The following is a 22,687-nucleotide window of genomic DNA, read 5'->3' as shown; positions in this document are numbered from 1 at the left end:
TAGGACCTCCAGGTTCAAATGTATACTCCTCTGACTGACATTTTAAAGCCTTTCATAACCCTGACCCTAACCTCTTTTTCCACCCTTATTACACGTTCTTCTTACACCCTCTTCTCTCTCTGTGTTCTAGGCAAACTCTTCACCTTACTATTCCTGAAGGCTCATGATATCTTTCCTGATCCTTCAGGTTTCTAGTATCTCCCACCATTGCCTTGAATGAATTTGGTACCTATCCTCCCCTCCCGCCATGGTAAATCTCTGAGGACAGGGATTGTATTTCCTTTTGTCTTTGCATATAGTAGGTGCCAATAAATGCTTGTTGATTGACTGATTGATTCCCCCAGGAAAGAGTTAGTTTCTGGGTCCCAAAGGGTGAAGGATATGATTTAGAAAGGCTATCCAGCCTTATACATACTTAGAGGTTACCTGTGAAATGTAATTTTGGGAACAAGGTGGACATGCCTTGGGATTCTATGTCTGTCTTTTCTGCCACATTTGTGCACACAAGAAAAGTACTTTCTCACCACTGTTATCTTTAAATGCAGGGGACAGAGTGAGATAGTCTACACAAGGGGAAAGTCCTTTGAGGGGGTCTTTTGTCCATCAACAAACAATGATAATGATGGTTTATATCTATGGTACTTTTACAATTGTTACAAAGTGTTTGGTTTTTTTTTTTCACTGTCCTGTGAAGTAGTTAGTGGCACTCTTGTTATTCCAATTTTATAGATGAGAAAACAGATATAGAGAGTTTGTAGAATCATAGCTGGAAGGGACTGTAGAGGTCATTGTATATATTGCGTTAAAAGGCAGCTGGTGGCACAGTGGATACAGCTGGTCCTGGAGTCAGGGATAGACCTAAGTTCAAATCTGGCCTCAGTATAAGACTATCTGTGTGACCTTGGGCAAGTCGTTTAATCTCTGTCTGCTTCAGTTTCCTCAAATGTAAAGTGGGAATCATAATGGCACTTACCTCCCAGGGTTGTTGTGAGGACAAAATGAGTTAATATTGGTAAAAAGCACTTAGCACAGTGCCTGGCACACAATAGGTGCTATGTAAATGCTTATACTCTATCCTCTTGTTTTATAGTTGAGGTCATTGAGATCCAAAGAAGTTCATATAGCTAGTAAGTATCTCAATCAGTATTTGAAGTTCGGTCTTTCTGCCCCAAAGTCCAGCCCTTGACTTCATAACTCATTCTGTCTTCCTTGCCAGTGGTCACACAGTTCATAAATGTTCCAATATCTGGTTTGTAATCTCAGTTCAGATTTAAATCCAGAGCACTTTCCATTGTGATCCACCACCTGCCAATTATCAACACATTTAAATTTCACCTCTGCTGACCCATTTATTTTCAAGTGGTATGTTCATTTACCTTCATCCTCATTAAGGACTATTAGCACATCTTGCCTGACACATAATGGTTATTGCTTGACTGCATGACCAGAACAGCTAACCAAGCAATCCAACTTGCGATTCCTGAGCAAAATTTTCACTTTAATAAACTCACAGATCTGATGTGCTAACAGCTGCTGATGTAGACAAGAGGCAACAGTTAGATCAGGAAATGATACACTGATTATTGTCGAACATTAGCTGGTGGAAGGATTTTGACTTTGACCGAATACAGAAAATCCTTTATATGTTCATTGTCAAAATGCCTTTGTCCATGCACTCCTTTGTGTCCTATCCCAGGGGCTAAAACAGAGGAGAAATGAATTTAATCTGATGTCAACATCTTTGCCCATTTCCGACTTCTGTTTCACCAGCTCTGATTGAGTCTCTTTGCATATACATATCCCACCCACATTTTGGTCTCCATATTAGTGAACTTAAGAAAGGAGAGTCAGTCTGTAAACATTTATTATTGTGCTAAGCACTAGGCTAAATGCTGGGGATACAGAGGCAGAAGACAGTTTCTGCCCTCAAACAGATCACAATAGGTTAAACAAATATTCTATACGAATCTGTCTTTGAGTTTTTTCTCCCCTGGCCCTTAACTATGAATGAAAAAGAAAGGCAGTGTGAAAATAGATGCCTTTTAGGGAAGAGCACATAGATCTTCAGTGTAAGGGACCCAGGACCTTGGCTGAGGCTTGGAGCTTTGTAACTATGTAAGATAAGTAACTTTTCTGGCTGAAGAAAAGCTAGCCCAATGGGAAATTCACTGCCCTTTAATTTTCCCCATTTCCCTTCTCTTGCTTTGCCATGATCATTCATCCTGTTGCCAGTTATTCCTTCTTCCTCTTGAGCTCTCTGCTTTCTACTAGTCAGTCTCCCTGCCTCTGAGAAGTGTGATATAAAAGGGAATTGAATAAATATTGTTCTAGGGTAAGAAGATTATAGTGTTCAGAGCTGGAAGGGATTTAAGAGACCATTTAATTAAAACCCCTTTATTTTACAGAGGAGGAAACTGAGGCACCCCAAAGTGAAGCTACTTGCCTAAGCTCAAATTGGTTATATGACAGAGCTGGGTTTCTTGCCCCAATCCTCTGACTCCAAATTCTCTGGCACCTATTGCCTCCCCAACCCAAGAATCCTCAAATCTCAGTTTGCAGGGCCAAAAGAGGCCATTTGTGCCTATGTCCTTCTTGACGCAAGAATTCCTTTGACAGTAGCCCCAACAAATGCTCATTTAGCCTCTGCTTGGTAACCTTCAGTGAAGGGCAGTTTACTGCTTCATGAAGCAGCCCACTCTATCTTGAACAAATTCTAATAGCTGCCAACTTCTTACTTGCTTTGGTCTGAAATCTGCATCCCTGGAATTTCCCCCCATTCACCTTAATTTTTGAGAGATCCCCAGTCTTTCTTTTATATCACACTGCTTCCATGCTCCCACAAAGACAAAAGCAAACAAATACACACCGATTGTGGGTACACACTCTCTTCTCTACTGGAGTCAAGCGACAGCAATGTTCTAAGCAACCCAGCGGCTGTCCCTTCCATCTTAATTAAAGGCAAGAAGCAGATTATTGGAAGCTGACAGTTGAAACTAAAGCATGAAGAAAGAAGCTTCCTAGGGAGCAGGGTCAGTACTGGGATGGAGAGGCAGGATTTAATTTTGGCAGAACCGAAAGAATGATCCTAGGTGGGAGTATGTACGCACCCCACTGTCTTCCCCAGCCCGCCCAGCCCAGCTGTGTGTAACCACTTCCCATTGGCCTCTGGACTCTCCCCATGGAGATCCCCTTAGAGAACCCCATGGAGCTGGGGTTTCCAGGTTCAGGAGTTAGGAGGCCAACAGGAAGAGATAACAGAACATGTTTTTGTTGTGGGCCTGTGGTGGTGAGAGGGGAAGGGCTTCAGCCACTCCCCATTGCCCACTCCCTCTAGTCTCTGATGAGTAATTATCCTTGCAATCATCACCCCCATTCCTACAACACTTGGAGCACATTCCTTACAACAATCCTGTAAGGGAGGTGGTGCAGATTTTAGCTCTGTTTGTTGGGGAGACTGAGTCCCAGAAAAGGGAAAGAAATTATCCTAAGTCAATGGCAGAGTCAGAAATAGATCCTCTACCTTCAAGGGAATTGTGTCTACAAAAGATTCTTCTGATGGTGCCATGTGGGCAGAAGAAAGAAATATTTTTGAAGAGGCTTGCACTTTAGGCACTTTGTGAACCTTAAAAGTTCATGTAAATGGGAGTCCTTGTTATTATTATGAATATTCCTCCCCACTATGGGTGGCTGCTGAGCCATTATTATTATTAGATATTTAGGGAGATGCCTTTACTTTTCCAGGTCACTGAAGGGCAGATTTCTCATCTTCTTCCTTTCTCTTCCTTTTCCCAAACAGAATCCTAGAATTAGTCAACTTATATTGGAGTAGACATCCCTTCTTCAACATCCCTACTAAGTGGTCATATAGCTTATTCTTAAAGATGTCCAGTGATGGGGGGCGTGGATTCATTACCTTCTGAAGTTGTTCTACTTTGAGTCAACTCTGATACTGGGTCTGATGGGGTCAGAGCTATAGCTGAAGCGGGGTAAGAGTGACATTGCCCTAGGGCACCAAAATCTAGAGGGTGCTGACAGCATTTACACTCCTTCAGCATCATTGAAACAGCCCATCCTAACATCTAGTCACAAGAATAATCAGTTTCAAAAATTTATTTTTTGATTGTTCTCTCTTTCCTCCCCTTGGTGGTGGTGGTGGGAGGAGACACGATCTTAAAAGCAGTAGTTTCCCTAGAAGCAACATTGGGTTACTCTATGGGTCTTTTGCCTGTGGAGGCCATTGCCCCAGGGTCTTTGTTTCCTTGTTTTGGGCTGGTATACTGGAGTCTCTATCCTTATCAGGTCTTATGACCCAGTATCTCTTCCCTAACTTCTCATAAAAAGTGGATTTGCAAGTATATTTCTTGCTTCTTGCCTCTGGCCCTAGATGTGCCCAGAAGCAGCTGCTTACCCTAGAGTCAGGAAGACCTGGGTTAAAACTGACCTCAGACACTTATTAACTGTGTGACCCTGCGTAAATCACTTAACTTCTGTCTGCCTCAGTTTCCTCAAATGTAAAATGGGGATAATAATAGCATTTACCTTGAAGGGTTGCTGTGAGGAAAAAAATATATATATAGATGTATATGTATGTATGTATGTATGTATGTATGTATATATATACATGGTACTTAGCACAGTGCCTGGCACATAGCAGGTACTATATATATGTGTGTATACACACATATAATATAGTAGGTGTTTATATATATGTATAGTATGTGAGATATATATATATATATCATGATATATATATAATGGGTGATACATATATATGTGTATGTGTGTGTGTGTGTGTATGGGTATACAGACACACACACACACACACACACACACACACATACTTATTCCCTTCTTTTTCCTAGATTCCAAAATTTTTAGCTATACCTCTGGGCCTAATTTTTAGAAAGTTTCTTCTTATGCCAAATCAAAATTTGCTTTCCCATAGCTTCCCATAGCTCTATTCAGACCATCGCTACCCTTAATAAATCTGTTATCCTCCCAGATGGACCCACCTGAGACCACTATCTGAGATGATAATTTGTAGGACAGCTCCCCATCATCATTGTTAAGAGGGACTTTCCTCCTTGGGATTTCCTTACACTAAAGAAACCAGGTTTGGGCCAACTTGTAGGCCATTGCTATTATTTTTTTTTCTGGGGCTAATCAAAACAAGTTTAATCTTTCCTCCTTGAAAGTCTCTCTTGCTTGAAGATGGATATTATGACTCCGTGAAGCATCTCTTCTCTTCTTCCTTCAGCTGATCTTATGCTATGATCCTGGCACTCTCCTCTGATCATTCTCTACCTTGTGAATGCCTCTCCCTAAATGTGATAGAGCTGAACCAAAGTCCCTCATACTTTGCCCTGGTCAAGCCACATCTGGAGAATTATTGCTTTTCATGACTCTCAATTATCCATTTTGCAGATTATCCGTAGCGCAGGCTTCGTCCACATGTTAGCTCCCCCCTTGCCTCTCTGCTGACATGGTTGCTTGCCTTCACTCTGTTGAGAGGACTAAACTACATGGTTAAAGTTTTATTTCTTTCCTTTTTTCCCCTAAATCAAGGTTCCTGGTTTTCCCCCCCCTCTAGATCAAGATTTCTGTTATTCTTCTACAAATCTATTACTAGAGCCCTGTCATATTCTGTGACCCCTGATTCACTGGGAGTCTGTGGCCTCCCGTTGAATCAGTGGCCACAGAATGGGCCCAACTTTGACCTACTTTAGAAGTGGATCATTTGAGTGCTTGGTCCTTCTCCTTTAGCAGCTGGGAAGGAATCCACCCAATCTAATTTTGGTTCCTCATGCTTCGACTGTCCAGTCATCTGGGGACGGGAGAGTTAGGAAAGGTGCATAAAGGAAGAACAAATCATTTAACTATTCACTTTCCTTCATTCTTATCCTATAATGGAGAGCACTGGATTTGAAGTCCAAAGATCTAGGTTCAAATCCTAACCTTGTCACTTACTAGTAAAGTGACTGTGAGTCAATGTATCTCTCTGAGTTGAACGCTGTCTCCCTTGCCCAGAATGCTCTTTCTTTATTTCTGCCTCTTATAATCTCTTGACTCCTTCAAAGCTCATCTCAGGTACTACCTCCTTCTAGAGGAGGGGTTCTTAACCTTTTTAGTAGACTTCTTTGGTGGTCTGGTGAAGCCTGTGGACCCCTCCTCAGACTTTAAACTGTCTTTAAACTCATAAAATAAGATACATAAGATTACAAAGGAAATCAATTATATGGGAAATACAGATGTGATTTTTTTTCCCATTCAAGTTCATGGACCCCTGAAACAGGGGTCCATTTATCCCAGATTAAGAATTTATATACTAGAGGTCTGTCCTGATTCCCCTCCCCAATGTCTCAGCTGCTAGAACTCCCTTAAATTACTGGGTATTTTACTTTGTACATGTTGTGCTTGTACTTAGATGAGTAGATGTTGTTTATCCTGATAGAATGTAAGTTCCTTGAGGACAGGCATTGTTTCATTTTCGTCTGTCTCTCAGGTGCCTAGCACAGTGTCAGGCACATGGTAAACACCTAATGAATACTTTTTGATTGATGGACTAATTAATATAACATGGGGTTGCTAACACATGCATTGCCTCCTTCACAAGGATGAAAAGAAAAAAAAGAAAAATTATAAACCTTAAAGTACTGCAGAATTGTCTTTCTATTATTAATCATAATAACCCTGGCTTAGCTCAAGGACTGCCTTCTCTGACAACTTTAGGCCCCCATCATCTCCCTCTTTGCTCAACTTCTAGAGAACTGAGATTATATAAACTGGTGATGAATAATTATGAAAGCTCACACGTTTATGGCACTTTACAGTTTACAAAATGCTTTCCTTACAAACAACTCATGAAACATCTAAGAGCTTACATTATAGCAGGGGAACCAAGATACTGAACAATTAAAGATTCTTTTCAGGGGCTTGCTATTGACTTGGGGATAAAATACAGGTATCTCAACCTAGCATTTAAGGCCCTCCCCAGTCTGGTTCTCTATGCTACTTCCTTCTTACTTCCTTCCCTCCTTCCTTTTTTTCCATCAACCTGATTCTAAGTGTAGTGGTAGATCCACCATCTAACCCTTCCTATCTCTTTTCTGACCCTGCCTCACTATTTGTTAATGTTCTCTCTCTCCTGAAATTACTTTGTATTTGCATAAAATGTGGAAGCATTGCACCCCCCAGGGGAATAAAATCTCTTTGAAGGCAGGGGCTATTTTTTTTTTAATATCCCAAGTGTCTGAGACATTACCTTGACACAAACAGCATGTAATTTATCTTTGTTGAATCGAAGTGAAAAGATGCAAGATAGCATATACTTAAAAGCAGGGTCTTAAATGCATCTTTATATACAGATTCATAAAATCATGGAATTTCACTATTGGGGAACACTCCACTGTCATGGACTCAGTGGTCTAGTCCATGTGCAACTTCAACCTCAATAGATTTATCATATTATTGATGCGGGGTACTCCTTCCAGTGATGGAGATAATGGCCTGTCCTTGCCGGTCTATCCTGTGTATCTCTTGTTTATGTCCTCTAGGCAATCCACCACAGAGGACATGCCCAACATCCTGAAAGCTTTCCTATAGTTCCCTTGACATTATTTGGATGCCAGTCTACACTTGAATCCTTTTTACATCTCTAGCAAATAACCATCTAAGCTGGTCTTGAAAATCTTCATCCTAAAGGAGCCAATTCCATTTTGTACAGCTCTAATTTTCTTAATCCAATACTCTAATGGATCCTTGGCTTTTGCCATGTGGACACTCCTTCTAATGATAGATTGTTTAGTCTGGTGGATACAGCACTAGACTTGGAGTCAGGAAGATCTAGATTCCAAACCCACCTAAGACATTTACTAGCTGTGTTGTTATTTGGTCATGTCTGACTCTTCATGACTCCATGGACCATACTGTTCACAGGTTTTTTTTTTGTTTTTGTTTTCTTGGCTAGGCAATGGGGTTAAGTGACTTGCCCAGGATCACACATCTAGTAAGCGTTACGTGTCTAAGGCCAGATTTGAATTCAGGTCCTCCTGAATCCAGGGCTGGTGCTCTATCCACTGTGCCACCTAGCTGCCCCTATGGTGTTTTTTTTTTTTTTTTTGGCAAAGATACTGGAATGGTTTGCTTTTCCAATGGATTAAGACAAACAGAGGTTGAGTGACTTGCCCAGAGTCACACAGCTAGGAAATGTCTGAGGCTGGATTTGAACTCAGGTCTTCCTGACTCCAGGTCCAGTGCTCTACTCACTGAGTCACCAGCTGCCTCTTACTAACTGCATGACCCTAGGAAAATCATTTAACCTCTCTGTGACTTGTTTTTCTTCTCTATAAAATGAAGGGACTAGAGTCAATGGTCTCCAAAATTTTTTAGATCTAAATCTATAATCATATCATCCTATGCCAATTTCAACACATCTATGCTGGTCCATCCTGTGCAACTTAGATCCAAATCTTCCCATAAGTTTGACCCAGGAGATTCACTCAATATACTGGAGCCCTTTCTCCAGTTCTTCTGCCACTATGAGCTGTCCATTGATCAGGTCAGGTTTGTTATAGAATTGGCCTGTATTTTTCCAGTGACACATTTCTCTGCAGACATTCTTTGCTCTCTCTTTCTTGCTCATGCCCACCATGTATGTCCACATTGCCTTTTAGTTGATCCTTAATTTCAGTTCTTCAGAGAATCTAATGTTCCCTCTCATGGACAAATGCAAATGGACAAAGAACTGGGTCTAGGACTCAACAGGAGTCCTCCTAGTCCACATAGCTTCAGATGGTAGTTACAATAAAAATACTTGTTGAATGAGTTAGTGAGATAGGGTTGCATTGCCTCTGGGAAATTATAAAGTGTTTTTTAATGACCCTGAGTTTCTCCCTGAGACAAGAGCCCATCTTTTTAAAGTTTTCTGATGATGCCCTGTGGCTACAGATCATGGGAATTCCTTACAATGTAACTAAATCAGACATTCTGCACTTTGTACAATTAGTCAAAGTGGTGCAAATCTTCTTTCACACGACCAGTCCTTATAAGGATCATATGATGTAAGTTATCGAAAGTGGTAGATGACCACTTTACAATCTTGGTTGCCCTCCTCTGGATGTATTTTAGCTGGTCGATATCTTCCTAAAATGTCCCATTTTTTAAAGAAGGAAAGAGGGTAGAATCTTCAAACCTGGTTATCTAGGTTTGCAACCTGGGGGTCACCCTGGATTTCTCACTCTTCCTCACCTTCCATATCCAATCAGTCGCCATCTTGTTGATTCTACCTCTATAATGTGTCTCACATCCATCCTCTTCTCTTCACTCACATGGCCACTGCCACAATTTAGGCCCTTATCACTTCTCACCTGGACTATCTCAACAATCTCTTAACTGGTCTTCCTACCTGGTCTCTTTCTTTTGTAGTCCCTCCTGCATACCACTGCACAGGTGATTTTCCAAATGCGCAGGTCTGACCATGTCACTATCCTGCTCCATAAACTCCAATGGCTCCTCCCTATCATCGCTAGGATTAAACATAATTCCTTTGTTTGACATTTAAAGTAAGGAAGTAAGACACTGTACTAAGTGGTTTACAAACATCTCATTTGATCCTCACAATAACCCTGGGAGTAGAAATTGAGGCAAATGGAGGGTTAGGTGACTTGCCTAGGGTCACACAGCTCATCTTATGCTGAGGCCAGATCTGAAGTCAGGTTTTTCTGAATCCAGGCCGAATGTGCCACTTAATCGCCCTTTGTGACCTGGCTTCAACCTATCTTTCTAGTCTAATTATACGTTACTTCCCTTCATATATCCTGAAGTCTAGCACAACTGGCCTGAGTGGGGTTTCCTTACTCACTACATTCTACCTCCCAACCTTTTTGCTTTGTGTAGGCTTTTCCCTCATGCCCAGTCCTTGCCTCCATTTCTTAGAATCCGTAGCTTCCTTTAAAGCTTGACTCAAATGCCACTTCCTACATTAGATCTTTCCTGATTCTCCCAGCTGCCAGTATCTCCCTTCTAAAATGATCATGGATTTATTTCATATCTATATTATTTTGTACACCTTATCTCCCCTGATAGAGTGCAAGCTTCTTCAACCCAAGGATTGTCTCATTTTTGTCTTTGTATGCCCAGTGTCTAGCACACCAGTATCTTGACTGAATATTGATTGGTAAGCTTGATTTTGATTCCTGGAAAAATTTTGGACTTACGGTTAAATGAATGGTATGTGAGTACTTGGAAAAGAGTGGGGTGAATACTATAGGTTCGACAAGAATAAGTCATTTCAGCTTGACCTTATTTCCTTTTTTTGGTAGGATTACTGGGCTGCCAAGTTCAGGGAATGCTATAGACATTGAATACCTAGATTTTACAAGGCATTTGATAGTCTTTCATGGTGTACTTGTTCCCTTGATGGAGAGATGTTGGCGCCATGATAGCACAATTAAGTTGATTTGAAACTGACTGATTAATGAGACCCAAGCAGTGGTGGTTGCATGATAGCAACCTGAATGGGGGTCTCTATTGGATTGTTCCTGGGATCTATGCTTGGCTTCATTCTATTCAATATTTCATCAATGACTTGGATGAAGGGGAGGGAAAAGTATAGGAGAACAAACATTTATACAGTGCCAGACTGAAGTCAGAGTTCCTGGGAACAACAGACCTTGAGACAAGGGTCCATCTTTATTAACATTGATAGTCTTCTCATGTTGTCCTATGGCTGTAAATCATGTAATTTCTTTGTTGTTCTTGTGCAGTCATGTCTGATTCTTCATGACCCCGTTTGGAGTTTTCTTGGCAAAGATACTAGTTTGCCATTTCCTTCTCTAGCTCATTTTACAGATGAGGAAACTGAGGCAAACATAAGTTAAGTGGCTTGCCCAGGGTCACCCAGTTAGTTAGCATGAGGCTGGATTTAACCTCAGGTCTTCCTGATTCCAGGCCCAGGGCTCTATCCACTGAGCCATCTTGCTGGATTTTCTTACAATGTGACAAAATCAGACTTTCTGCACCTTATACAATTACTCCAAGCAGAGCAAGTCTAAGCCCTTTTTGACATGACCAGTCCTTGAAGGCAGCTAACATGTTCTCCTGTTCCTTCAGCCAATTTTCACAATAGCCATTCACATTTTTTACTCTTAGAGAAAGAGGTGCATGTGTTGTAGTGGAAAGGGAACTGAAAGAACCATAAGAGAAATGGGCTCAAACCCTATGACTGTGACCAAATTACTTAGTATCTCTGAGCCTCAGTTTTCTCATCCATGAAATAGGAATAATCTAAAAACATCTATAGCATCCACAAAGATGGAGCTTAATAGGGATAAATGTCCTATGCTTGAGCTTTTAAAAAATCCACCTCAAAAGTATGAGTATGAAAGAAGGGCAAGATAGCATTCCATGGGGAAAATCTGGTGGTTTTAGTGGACTTCAGGGTCAGTGGGAGTCAACAGTGTGATATGGCAGCCAAAAAACTTTGTGCTGTCCTAGATCTCAGAAAGAGAGATACAGTATCCATTACTGGGGAGGTGAAGATCCTATTGTCTTCTGCCTCCATTGGTCCATATTTGGAGAATCTTATTTAGGCCTGGACAAAACATTTTTAGAAGGACATTGAAAAATAGAACTGTGTCTTGAGGCAGGTGACCAGGATTCTGAGGGCATCAGAGGTCCTGCCATATGAGTATCTGCTGAAGGAATTAGGGATCTCAGATAAGAAAATAATATAGTGGACAGTCAAATATTTGCGGGCCATTATGTAGTGGATAAATTAGTTTTGTTCTTCATTGTCCCAAAATGGCAACATGAAAAGCAATGGAGGTAATGAGGGTCTCGGATCAGTTATCTCTGAGTTCCCATTTTAGCTGTAAATTCTATGATTCTGTAAATTGTACAGGGGTAGATTTCTCTCCCAATACAAAGAAGAACTTGCTTACAATTTGAACCAAAAGTAGACTGGGCTGCCTTGGAAAATAGTGTGATTTCCATCACTGGAAGTATTTAAGGGGATGACCATTTGGGGGGGATGTTAGAGGATATAGAGGGAATCCCTAATCAGATGTGGTTTAGACCTCTGATGCAATGGCAGTTAAGTGCTGCCATCGTAGCAGATAGAGTGCTGGGCTTGGAGTCAGGAAGACTCATCTTCCTGGGTACAAATCTGGTCTCAGATACTTACGAGCTGTGTGACCCTGGGCAAGTCACTTAACCCAGTTTGCCTCAGTTCCTCATCTGTCAAATGAACTGGAGGAGGAAATGAAAAACCACTCCAGTATCTTTGCCAAGAAAACACCAAGTGGGGTCACAAAGAGTCAGACACAACTGAAAAAATAACTCAACAACAACACCTCTGATGTCCCTACCAAGACTGAGAGTTTGTAGCTCTGTGACTGATTTTGCCAGTGTAGAAGTAACCTGGGTGGTGGGGGGGGGTGTTATCCTCTCAGATTGCTTCACATCTATCTACTCTGTTTTTATCTTGTACTCACCCAGTTATTTTCATGTTGCCTCCCCCATTAGAGTGTAAGCTCATGAGGGCAGGGCTTCTTTTTGCCTTTTGTTGTACTTTCAATGCTTAGCACAGTGCCTGGCACATAGTACTTATAATGCTTGTCCACTGACTGATTTGGCCATGGTTCCCTTTTGTTACTGGAAAGAGAGGAGAAAAACTCCAATAGTTGCACACCAGCAGTGGGCAAGGAAAATAACCAACTGATAAAATAGATTTTTATTTGACTCTTGCTACCTTGACCAGCTTCTCCACCTGAGAATGATCTCTCATCCCCTACTTTGTCTTAGCAAAGGGCCATGAGTCACTGGTGCTTCTAAGTTTAAAACTAAACATGACTCCTCCTGCTTTCCTGTTTTTCACATCCTGCTTTTGTTTCAGCAAAACAATCATCCAGGTTGGTCCCGCCTGGCTCTTCTAAACTTAACCCTCTCAGGGTAACTCCCTGACAGTCCAGACAAAGCGACGAAGAGACCAGATGGTCTCTTGTAAGTAGGTAACTGTGGTTACCTTAAAAAAAGAGTCCTCTGTTCTTGTTCGAGGGGATGGTTAATTCAGAGCATAGCAGCTTCAGCAGTCCTGAGTATGCCCTGGTGAACCAAATGTAGAACAAAGGTTTTCTAGTTAGAACACAGAGAGAAACTTGGAAGGAAGGCAAGAAAGGTGAAAAGTTAGGGAAGGAATATGGCAGAGGAAAGGAGGAAGTGGAGGAGAGGGAGAAGGGAAAGAGGAGGTGGAAGACATCTCAGTAACAATTCTTTTATTCCTTTCTATACTTTTCCTTATTATTCCATCTCATTTAATTCTGCATTATTCCTTAAGCGAATCACTGCATAGAGTATTAGGCTTAGAGTCAGGAAGACCTGAGTTCAAATCTGGTCTCAGACACTCACTAGCTGTGTGACTCTGAGCCGGTGACTTAATATCTTTTAGCTTCTCTTCGTGAACCAAATGGGGTCATGAAGAATCAGACATGACTGAAATGACTGAACAACAAAGCCTCTGTTTCCTCATCTATAAAATGGAGATAATAGCACCTGTGTTACAGGGTTGTAGTGAGACACCAGATAATACGTATAAAGCTATTGCAAACAAAGTACTAACTGAAAGTTAGCTATTTTATGATTTCCCTTCCCTATATAATAATAAGGGGGCAGGTAGATGGCTCAGTGGATAGAGTGCTGGGCCTGAAGTCAGGCAGACCTGAGTTCAAATCTGACCTCAGACACTTACTAGCTGTGTGACTCTGGCCAAGTCACTCAACCTCTGTTTACCTTAATCCACTGGAGAAGGAAATGGTAAACTACTCCAGGATCTTTGCCATGAAAACCGACAGTGTGATCCATGACGTTACAGAATAATAATAACAATGCTAGCTATCATTTATGTGCCATGTGCTAGACACTGGGCTAAGTACTTTACACCTATCTCATTTAATTCTCACAACAGCCCTGGGAGGTAGGTACTGTTATTATCCTCATTTTACAGTTGAGGAAACCAAGGTAAACAGAGGTTAGGTGTCTTATCTAAGGTCATCCACCTAGTAAGTATCGGAGGCTGGATTTGAATTCAGGTCTTTTTGACTTCAGGTCCAGCACCCTATCCATTGTACCAACTATAACCATACCATCTTCCTGTCTGTGTGCCTAGTGGATAGAGTGTTGGACTTGGACCCAGGAGACTTGGATTTGATTCCTACTTCAGCTACTTAATAGCTGTATGATTGTGGGCAGGTGGCTTAAACTCTCAGAGCCTCTGTTTTCTCATCTGTAAAATGACAATAGTAATACTTTACCAATCTTACTGGCTCATTGTAAGGAAGGAATTTTGCAAACTTTGAAGTTCTGTATGTCAATTATTATTATTATTGTCATTGTTATTACTGTTATTTTTCATTTCATCCTAACCTAACCCATTCCATCTTACTTAATCCTATCCTGTTCCATCCTCCCCCATTCTATTTCTTTTTCTTTTTTTTCTTTTAGGCAATTGAGGTTAAGTGACTTGCCCAGGGTCACACAGCTAGTAAGTGTCAAGTATTTGGTCTGAGGTCGGATTTGAACTCAGGTCCTCCTGATTTCAGGGTCAGTGCTCTATCCACTGCGCCACCTAGCTGCCCCCTCCCCCATTCTACTTCAGTCTATCTCATGGGACCAGAGGATTAAAAATTGAATGGGCCCTTAGAGATCATCTTAGGCAGCACATTTCTTATTTTTCATAAAAGACAATAGGACCCCAGGAAGTGACTTGCCCATAGTTATATACAGATAATAAATAATAGAATGGGGATTTAACTCTCTAAGACTTTTGACTCCAAATCCAGCACTGTTTTCACCATGCCATCCCATCCTATTCTATCCCATCCATTTGCATTTATTATGCACCCACTGTACCAGGTGCTTTGGTGATACTAACAGTGATGGGGATTACCCTCCTTTGGCTTAAACTCTGTGCTCATGTTCACCATTTCAGCTTACAACCAGAGCTCTCAGAAGCAGGATGCAGCCCACAGAATGTCCTTGGAAGCCTCCCCTACCTTGGCTTCTCTCTTCTCCTGGCCCCTTCACCACTGTTCCCAGCCCAGGGCCCAGCGCACTGTTTTTCTCCCATAGTACTCTGAGCTCCACATCTTTCCCCCTGATCCCCATCCTACCAGAGCTGCTGTTCTTTCAGAGACCTGATCCTGGCTACCTCTCATTTATGTAGGACTTTAGGACTGCAAGGGGCCTGGCATCTCGTCTGTCTAACAACATTACTTATCCAGCTTTCATGAATATTCCACTTTTAGGCTTATAAAGCACATTCCTTCTGATACTCATGTGAGGTAGGAAGGACAAGTGTTATTTTACAGATAGGGAGAGGAAGAGATGATGACAGGCTGGTCATATGGTACGAACGTGGAAAACTAGAGTCCCCTGCTGATAGCCTCCACATGCCAGGAGAAAGCGAGGAAGGTTTCCAGCCCAGTGGGTGGAGCCCCTGTGGGGAACTGCTAGGAAGGCCAGGGCAAAAATCACACAGGATGACTGCGTATAGAATCATGGTGGGAGGTGGGTGGAGAGGGTGTTCCCAATTGATGAGTTCACAAATCCATTTGAGAGAGAAGAGAAATTGTAGATTTGAGGCCCTCATTCACACTGAGGCTTGGTGCCTGACAAAAACTTACTATTCATTCCCTTACATGACCTCCATTTAGGGTTTTAAAAGAAGGTGCTATGTATAACTTATATCAAATTGCTTGCCTTCTCAATGAGGAAGGGAGGGGAGAGAGGGGGGAAGGGAAGGAGAGAGGGAAAGAACTTCAAACTCAAAATTAAAAAAAATGTTAAAAATTATTTTCACATGTAATTGGGGGAAAAATATTAAATATTTTTTAAAAGAGGGTGCTCAGGGAGGTGATGATCATGATAGCTTACTTTTACATAGAGCTCTATAGCATACAGAGTACTTTCCTTGGGAGGTAGTGATTTAGAATTATTATTCCCATTTCCATAGGTGAGGAAACTGAGGCTCTGAGGAATGATAGTCATATAGCTAATGAGTAACAAGACTCAGGCTTCTTGACAATAAATCTAATTTTTTTTAGTACTACTTCATACCTCTTTGGTCCTACAGACACAATCTTTAATGGTGGAATTTCAGGGGCTTTAGAAATAGCTAATAATAAATGACTAACATTTACATAGAACTTACTATGTGCCTAAGCTAAGCCCTTTATATCAATTATCTCATTTGATCCTCACAACACCCTTAGGTGGTGGGTGCTATTCTTAACCCCATTTTACAGATGAAGAAACTGAAGCAAACAGATGAAGTGACTTGCCCAGAGTCACACAGCTGGAAAATGTCTGAGGCTGGATTTGAACTCAGGTCCTCCTGACTCCAGGGTAAGCGCTCTATTCATTGCACCATCTAACCTTAGTAGGCAGGTGAGAGATATCACTTTTCAGGGCAGGGAGTGGGGATGGAATGATCTTTTCACCTGTGCCCCACAATTTACCCCACACACCTTACTTTTTGCCCCTAGGATAACATTAGCTTTCTAAAGGGTTTTGATTCATTTACATCATTAGATGTTTGGATGATGGTGAAGGAATGTCAGAAATCACAGATCTAGGGTCAAAGGGACCTCAGAATCCATCTAGTGCAATCCGCCCATGGATTCCTCAGATGAGGAAAACTGAGGCCCAGAGCAGTGAATTCACCTAGGTAGCAAAAGTCAGAGATAAGGCTTGAACACACATCCTCTGACCTCAGAGGCAATGCTCTTTGCCTTACATTATGTTGTTCCCTCTCCTGTGAGAGATGAGCAAACTGCAGCCCAGAAGGAGTAAATCATTTGGCCAAAGTCATTCAGTGACCATGAAACAGGTGGGACCAAAACCCAGGACTCCTGACTTTTGGGCCACCAGTGTTCCACCATTCTGCAGGGCTTTTTCCTTCCTTTAAATAGAAAAGAGCTCCTCATAAAATTTTAGTTTTTCTCTGATTTTGTATCTTCTTTTACCTTTTAAACACACACCCACACCCACACCCACCCACCCACCCCCACACACACACACACACACACACACACACACACACACAAACATGGGCCATAGAGCACAGGACTGTTTATCTCATTTCCTAGTTTTGGGTCATAAAGTCATAGATTCATAGATTGGTAGAGTTGGAAGAAACCTTAGAGAACATTCAGTGAAACACTTTCCTTCTTTTTACAGATGAGGAAACTGAGGATGAGGTTGGGAAAATGACTTTGCCATGGCCACACAGTGAGTTGGTGGTAGGGCTGGGATCCTGATTCGGATCCTTCAGTGCCTGGCCCAGGACTCTTACCACTGTATCATGCTTTTCCCCCACTGAACTTGGTGAAAATTGGCTGTAAGGCGGTGCCTGAGGTGAGGGCATGGAGGCGACATGGAGGGCATGTCACTATGAGACAAACTTTGGGGATATTTGGTGCCCAAATCCCATGAGGGAGTGCTACAGAGCAGGCAGTGGGGAGGACTGGTCCTTAAGTGTCCAGGGCAGGCTGGGCACAGTCCTGAGGCTAGCTGACATTGCAGGTGACTGGGCTGGGGCATTTTTATTAGGAAAGTATCTTATCTCTCTTTTTGATTACCCAAAGCTTCTCTCACTACACTGGCCTGGATCCTTTTCACTTCAGGGATGGAGAAAATTCCAAAGGGAGAACCTAACTCACAGAACTATAACTCAGTCTCATGACTTGGAAAATGGGCAGAAGATGGAAAAGAATTTGGAGGAGACTGTTTTCGGGGTAACTTGGAGGGGGTGGTCTCCTGCCTTGCCGTGAATCCCTTTACTTCATCCTTCTAATTTAGTCTCTAAGTCATTAAGTGGATAAACCGGACAGGGTGGGGGAAAGAGACTCAAAACACGCTAGGACAGAAGAGGCAAAGAGACAGGATACTACTTGGAAGTAGTCCAATGGCGTGGAAAAGAAATAGGGCTGAGCATCAGCCTTGAGTTCGACTCCTCTGTCTTCTGGGTGCCCTTCTCTTATAAACTGTGGGAAGTGGACAAGATGAGAGAGCCTTCCCTGCTCTAAGGTTCCTTTTTAGTCCAGATCTTTCCTTCTAAGGTCATGGAAACGTAGATTTCTAGCTAGAAATGACCTCAGCGGTTACTTAGCCCAAACCCTTTATTTTACAGAGGAGGAAACTGAGGCTCACAGAATCTAAATGAGTTACCCAAGGACACATATAGCAAATAACACTAAAATAAGAATCCAGATTTTCTGACTCCAAATCTAGGACTCTTTGTCTATTGCACCCCTCTTGCTGTGCTTTCCATTTCTGAACCTTTAAAGTTCTTCATAAGGAATAGACATTGGGGGTCACACTGGACAAGTCAAGGATTTAAAGACTTTATGTATATAGATGTGTACATATCTATAATTATACATATCTATATCTACACACACACACACACACACACACACACACACACATATACATATATTTGTTCCAGATCTGTGATTTTATCCATGTTGGGAACTCTTGCTACAGAAATCCCCCTACCTTGATTGAGAGAGGCTGGGGCACCGAGAGGGTATGTTACTTGTCTGTGGACACACAGCCAGTATGGTCAGTATGTGTCAGGGCAGCGATTGGCCCCATTTCTTCCTTACTTCCAAGGCTGGACCTCTATCTCCTATGACTTGCTTCCCAAACATGCATCTATGAATGTTTATATGTATACATTTTACTTTCCCTACTGGCCTAAACCTCCTAATAAACTCTACCCCAATTTCCGTCCTCTTCTTTCCCCCCCATCGGGATACAGGAAATCAAGAAAGCTGTTTATCCCCCAAGACAGTAGTGGTCTCTTACCTTAGCTTTGGCCCCGGAAGTGGGGCTGAATGTCCCTGGGTCCTTTGCCTTCTGCCCAATCTAAGAGAAAGGCTCGGCGGAGAACACACGGAGGCTTCGGCGCCCCTGTCCCGAGTGGGCCACTGGGTGTGTGCAGCCTCCCTCCTCCCTGCGGCTTTTCCAGCTCAGCTTCCCCCCGGCATGGTTTCCTGTTATTGTTTCTCTGAGGGTCAGGCTTGGAGAGGAAAGCTCCAGATACGTGGAGGTTGCATTGTGAGGGGCAGAGCTGCCCTGGACCTTCCTAAGGACTGCCTCTGGGATATTGGAAATCTGGAGGACTCTGTTGATTTTGTGTCTGTCCTGTTGATTTTATAAGGGTAAACAGTTTTGGGGCTGGGCCTAAGGGGGGTATCCTGGGACACTGTTCAGAGCTGACTAGGTCAGTCACCTGGCATTCTCAAGGCAGAGGGTCCCAACCGTTTTGGAGTGAGGGGCAACCAAGGCTAGAGTTTGTCCAAAGCCTCTGGAATGGGGTGGGCAAAAGGTTAGAGGGTTTTGGGCTATAGGTTCATTGTGGGAGGCCAAGATCCTATAAGGGATGTAGGTGAAGGCACTTATTGGATTCAAGCGTCAGTCAGGAGTCGAATCCAGGTCTCTTAACTCTGAATTCAATGCCCTTTCCACCCCATCAATCAAGTTCCGTCTTTGTAATTGAATTATTTGGGCGCTCTGCTCCAGATTTCTAATAAAAGGTCACAGGGTGGATTTGGGGTTTACAGGACTTGGAATCAAGAGTCAACAGAAGACTCTTCTGCCTTTAATGAAAATCACTTCTCTTCTCTGGGCTTAATTTCACACATCTGTAAAATGATCTGGAAGTGCAATGGGGGAGTAGGATAGAGCGGCAGCCTGGGAGTCAAAAATTTTTGGTTGTAATGCTGGGTCTGCCACCAATTGGGTTTGTGGCCTTGGGCAAATCATTGCCCCATCTAGGCCTCAGTTTCCCTCTTCTTTAAAATGAGGCTATTGGACTATATTATCTCTGAGATCCTTCCAGTTTTAAAAGCTCTCAATAGAACAGAACACTTTTTTTTCTAATTCTTTTTTGTTTTGATTTAATGAACACCAAAAAATAAAGAGGGCATTTCTGTATTGAAAGCAGGGCAGAAGATTATATATGAAACTATGAATCTATTTTGTACAGCTTACTCTAAAAGAGTATATAAATTCAATACTACTTTCAAAGGTGTTCTGTGTTTCCCTCTCAGTTCCATTTCTGTTCTTTTCTGTGAAATTTTAAATGCATTTCAAAGACATTCTTTTGTTTCTTTTTGGAGAGGAATACTATTATTTGCTAACTCCTTTCTCTTTCCCCATAACCTCCCTCCCTAGTCCCACAGCAAAAGCGCAATATTTGTAACAAATAAGCAGAGTTAAGCAACATAAATCCACACATTTGCCGTGTCCAGAAATGTATGCTTCATTCTGTCCTTGGCTTTGGGAGTTGGGTAGCACGCTTCATTACCGGTCCTTTGGAGCTGTGGTTGGGTGGTTGATTTAAATAAGAGTTCTTAAGTCTTTCATTTTATGGTGTTGTTACGGTAGATGTTGTTCTCTGGGTCACTTTTGGAGGATGGTTCTGAATTGCTTTCCAAAATGACTTCATAACCCACCACTTTACAGCTGGTTTGACAGAGGGCTCTTCTTTTGAAGCCCCTCCAAAAATTGTCATTTTCATTTTTTGGTCATCTTTGCCAATCTGATAGGTGTGAAGTGGAACCTTAGAGATGCTTTAATTTGCATTTCTTAGGCAGCTAGGTGATGACATAGTGGATAGAGTTCCAGACTGCCATCAGGAAGACTCATCTTCCTGAGTTCAAATCTGGCCTCAGACACTTACTTAGCTGTGTGATCCTGGGCAAGCTTGTTTTCCTCAGTTTCCTCACCTGTAAAATGAGCTGCAGAAGGACATGACAAACTACCCCAGTATCTCTGCCAAGAAAACCCCAAATAGGATCGTGAAGAGGTGGACATGACTGAATAATGATTACCAACAAAATGTTACTGTGTGTTTGACACTATGCAAGGTGATAGTAATACAGATGTAAACAGAGAAGATTTAAGGAGCTCCCATTTCATTGGATAATAACCATGTGGTTTCTATAGGGCAAATATTATCCCCATTTAGCAGAGGAGAAAACTGAGGCTCAAAAATACTGACATCTGCCCTTCCTCCCTTGCAGAGTTATAAGTCCTTAAATGAATTGTAGATGTCAATGGTGATCTGATCAGCTCTCATGGGTTCAATTATCATCTCTATGCAGGGGATTCTCAGTTCTCTATATTTAGCCCTTGTGTTTCCCAGACTCTGAGCCTGTTTTAAAAAAAAGATACAAATTAAAAAAAAAAGATGAAGTAGCTATGTGACAATATTACTTCTGAGCTTGTTTACTCACATGTAAAATGAGTATAATAGTACTTGTACTATTGTATACACACACACACACACACACACACACACACACACACACACACACCCCTCACAGGCTATTGTGAGGAAACTGCTTTGTAAACTTCAAAATGCCATGCAAACAAGAGTTAAATTTCTTCTTTTGGAGTCAGGTATGATGTACTGGAGAGAGTCAGCAGACCTGATTTCCAGAACCATAACAAGGATGGGATGATGGGGCTTTGTTCCAAAGCACCAACATTTAGAGGGAATTGATAGCATTTGAACTATGTCAGCAGCTAGAAACAACTGAGCTTAGCACCAAGTTAGCAAGAATGATTAGTTAAAAAAGGAAGCTTCCTACCCTTGCCTGCCACACCAGGCTGAGTTTTAGAAGATGTGGAAGCTAGAACCAAGGAGCAATGAAGCCTGGAGCTATGATGATGAGGAATAAGTGACCTTTCCTAGTATAGTGAGATGGATGAATTGTGTGGCCCTTTTTTGGGGGAGGGGAGCTGACTATCTTGTCCTGAGTTCTCTGCTTTGGGGCAAGGGGAGTTTTAACTGAAGGGTTGATCTATGAGTCTAGAATGACTGAAGAAACTCCTTGAGTTTCCTTAAGTTCACCATAGGATGAGGGCTTGCTTGATTCTAGTCTTTTCCTTTTGGAGAGGGTGACTCAGGAAGGAGGAACAGATCAACTCCTGAGAAAGATGGCATCCTGCTGCAGGGGAAGAGGTGGCATACTGACTGTTTGTGGATTAGGGTGTGAGTGTTCAGATTTTTTTTTGCCAGATTAAATGAATGTTGTGCAATATTAGATATCTTATTAGCCCGAGTGTTTGCATGGGGAGTCTGAAAGCTCTTTTCTTTTTTTATTGAGTCCTAGATAGGAGTCAGATTCTGATGTTCTCAGGGGATGTCCTGGGTAGGGGCAAAAACAGTCAAATCCTGATTTTCTCTCAGGAAATTCTGGGTGTCAGCACGAGCTAACAAGATTGTCCTAAGAAGCCTCTCAAGAGCGAAACCTGCTGGTGTGTGCACAGAGCATCAGTTCTGAGCCATGGATTACATATGTATAATGAAGACTGAACCCCTGGGGAGCATGAGCAGAGCTCCACTGCTTGCTTCTGGCTGACCAAAGCCTTTTTCTTCATTAGCACCGCTCAACCACATGTGCGGGTGATGTGGGGTGTACGGATACAGGTCCAGACCCAGGCTCAGACACACATACATGGTACTAGCCAATCATGTTTTCAGATGTCATAGGTCCTTTGAGTTTCTGGTTATCACTGAAGGTTGCTTTCTGTATTACAGTATTTTGAGAAAGATGAGAATAATAGCTTGGATTTATATGGTGCCTTAAGGTTTGTAAAATACTTTACATATGTTTTA

The 22,687-nt window shown here is 42.1% G+C and overlaps 1 protein-coding gene across 2 annotated transcripts in view; it reads right to left on the bottom strand.

Annotated features, from left to right (window-relative positions):
- The window catches only part of LOC114027891 (cadherin-5-like), a 49,998-nt gene extending 30,991 nt beyond the window's left edge, over window positions 1-19,007 (bottom strand). The window contains exons 1-2 of one of the 2 annotated variants that reach the window (XM_027842067.1): window positions 18,865-19,007; window positions 13,022-13,101 (exon numbers count right to left, since the gene is read on the bottom strand). The gene's annotated coding sequence lies outside the window, so the exon portion shown is untranslated. The remainder of the gene's footprint in view (window positions 1-13,021; window positions 13,102-18,864) is intronic. The other variant, XM_027842066.1, reaches the window with a different exon arrangement.
- Window positions 19,008-22,687: the final 3,680 nt, after the last annotated feature.

This window comes from Vombatus ursinus, unplaced genomic scaffold (assembly GCF_900497805.2).
Source record: "Vombatus ursinus unplaced genomic scaffold, bare-nosed wombat genome assembly UNPS02014864.1, whole genome shotgun sequence".
In the NCBI taxonomy this organism is placed as follows: Eukaryota; Metazoa; Chordata; class Mammalia; order Diprotodontia; family Vombatidae; genus Vombatus; species Vombatus ursinus.
Note: the sequence above shows the minus strand (reverse complement) of the source record. Positions and strands in the feature narration are given on the sequence as shown.